General features: G+C 38.1%; 1 pseudogene; it reads right to left on the bottom strand.

The window, feature by feature from the left end:
- Window positions 1–1,534: 1,534 nt before the first annotated feature.
- On the bottom strand, window positions 1,535–2,473 carry LOC103283964 (nucleophosmin-like; annotated as a pseudogene).
- Between the last annotated feature and the right edge of the window lie 495 nt (window positions 2,474–2,968).

Raw genomic sequence — 2,968 nt, 5'->3', positions numbered from 1 at the left:
TTCAAGCTGTTTGCCATCTCATAGGGGAGTTAAACACATAACTTTAGTTCACAGTGTGGAAAAAGGATGGTAGAAGCTGTCAAAATTGACTGTCAGATTGCCCAGGAAAGAGTGATCTCCTCTACTTGAGATCAAAGCAAATAGCATTGTTGAAATGACATCTGAACTGAGTCTGAGATGGTAAGTGGAATTTGGATAAGTGGAGAAAGTGAAGAGGATATCTGTTGGCAGACACAAGGACATGAAAATGGTATACTTTTAGGAAAATGGAGTTGATTTGAGCTGAGCAACAATTTTGAGGGTTTTGTTTCTCTTTGTAAAAGTAGTATTTGCTTTATTTGTTAGGAAGTAGAAAAGTGCTGAAAAAGTGTTGTGAAGGCATGTGATATAATCAAAGCAATGTTTCAATAGGATAATGTAAAATTGTTGTGGGTGACTTAAGGGAGTTTAAGTTTATTTCAGAGAAATAGTGATAGGAGAATGAAATAAACAATTGGGGCAAACATGAAAAATGCTACTGAGAAAGAATTCAAATAATTTACAAAATGATTTTGATACTGGTGAGGTAGAGAATCAAGAGAAGGTTATAACCAGAGATCTGAGATTAATAAACTAACCAATGAAAAAAATTATTTTTCAATTCTAAATGCAACCAACTTCCCAAACCTTTTTTTTTTTAACATTAATTTTACTTTTAGTAGTAAACCTCTCTCTCCTTTTCCTTTTCCTGTTCAGACTTTTTTGTAAAATAGTTGTCTTCATTTATTATTTCCACTAGAGGCCCGGTGCACAAAATTTGTGCATGGGTAGGGTCCCTAGGCTTGGCAGGTGATCAGGGCCAATCAGGTTCCCTGCCTCCCAGCCTCCCACCTCCTCCTTCCCTCACTCCCTCAGTGCCCTGCCACCGCCGCTAGTTGCCCACCATGTTTCGCACTGCCCCCTGGTGGTCAGTACACATCATAGCAAGCGATGGAAGTCCCGGTCTCCTGGTCAAACTCCCAATGGGACAATTTGCATATTAGCCTTTTATTATATAGGTTTATTTCACTTTCTATAAACTTCAAAAACTGCTTTCCATCAAGACTACACCACCAAAATTTTTTAGGTAAATGTCTTTGATGATCTCTCTGTGGCTTAATATTGAAGACAATTTCTATTTCTTATCTTCCTTGGCCTCACTGAACTATTTGAGAATGATAATTAGTCCACCTTTTTTGATTCATTCAAATATATATTGAGCAGCTAGGGAGATAACATAGGTGTTTAAAACATGGTCAAAGAGGTGAGATAAATGAACAAGTAGAAATAAATGTTCACTGAATCAGCAGTCACATGAAAGTGCTTTAGGAAATTGAGAGTGATTTAGCTTCCAGCCTAGAATGGGGCATGGATTGGTGGTTAATCCGGAAAGGGGACTGAGATTGAAATAGAAGACTTCAGTCTGGATTGTTGATGATACTCAGTAGGGATTATATCCGTCTCTCATTTTCCTCTTTCCCCATTTTTGGGGCTTAATTTACCAGTAGTGCCTTTTCTATATAATACTTGCTTGCATTTTTGCTTTAATGTTTTCTAAAAAACTAGGTCTTTTTGGTATTTTAGGCGCTTTTTCCTGTCTTTTTTTTTTTTTTAAGGATTCTTTACCTTTTGATCTTGATGTTGATGGTTTCAAGTCTTTTCCATTCTAGTTTGATTTTTGTGCATTTTCGTCTGGAGTATGTCATATAGATTTCTTTACTGGAGCTTTTTCTTCAGCTTCCTCATTCTCAAAATCATCATCATCATCTTCATTAACAGCAAGTTTTACTTTTTTCTATGGAATTTGCTACCACTTGCAGGGGCAGAATGCTTTCCAGACATACTTATGATTTTTATACCCACCTCCTCTTCATCTACTGACTCTGTCTCTTCTGCCACAACTACTAAGTGCTGTCCACTCATATTCACAGGTTCTGAACCATATTTTAACCTTAAGACCACAGGTGGTGTTATTTCAAAGCCACAAAGGGAAATCATTGGCTGTACAGACATTTTCAAAGTTGCCAGCATTACTTTAATTGGACTGCCTTCATAATTCATTGCCTCTACTTCAACAATGTGTAGTGCATCCTTTGTACCAGTCCCTAAACTGATCATCTGTAAAGATAATTGGTGCTGCCTGGCCTGTGTTGCTCAGTGGTTGAGTTTTGACCTATGAACCAGGAAGTCATAGTTGGATTCCTGTTGCAGGCTCGATCTCCAGTGTAGGGTGTGCAGGAGGCAGCTAAACAATGATTCTATGTCATCATTGATGTTTCTATCTTTCTCTCCCTCACTCTTCCTCTCTGAAATAATAATAATAAAAAAAGATAATTGGTGCTCATTTTCATCATTATCCACTTTAAAGTGATAATGTGTCAGCCTTTAGTTCACAACCAAAAAGATAGTTCTGGGGCCTCAGAGGGCTCATGTCCATGTCCATAAACTATTCCATGGGGTGGAGCACACACTTAGGTGAGAGAGAAGGTGGGCAGAGATAAATAACTTCTGTTTGGCAAAACAGACGCCTAAGATGGAATTGCACTAGGGTTAATCCACCCTTTTGAACTCTCTGCTATCTTGGTTTCTGTGACATATCTCTTTGGTGTTTCTGTGTGTGTGTGTGTGTGTGTGTGTGTGTGTGTGTGTGTGTGTGTGTTTTCCTACACTGTCTCTTTAAAGAACAAAGGTCCCTTAACTTGTTTCATACATATTCATGTTTCCTAACCTTGTGTTTTCAGCCATTATATATTATTATTCTATACTTGCATTCCCATAGCTTCAACCATAATTTCTAATGGTGTGTGGTGGTTGTTTATTTGACAAGTCTTTATTGAGCATCTATCTTTGCCAGGCATGTATTGATGCCCTAAATCATCATCTCTAGCTCACCTCTTTCTTCTGAGTGCCCAATCCCAGATGCCCATCTGCCTGCTTGAGTTACTTTCAT

The sequence above is a fragment of the Eptesicus fuscus genome, chromosome 10, assembly GCF_027574615.1.
Source record: "Eptesicus fuscus isolate TK198812 chromosome 10, DD_ASM_mEF_20220401, whole genome shotgun sequence".
NCBI classification, from domain to species: Eukaryota; Metazoa; Chordata; class Mammalia; order Chiroptera; family Vespertilionidae; genus Eptesicus; species Eptesicus fuscus.
This window is presented reverse-complemented; position numbering and strand designations above follow the sequence as displayed.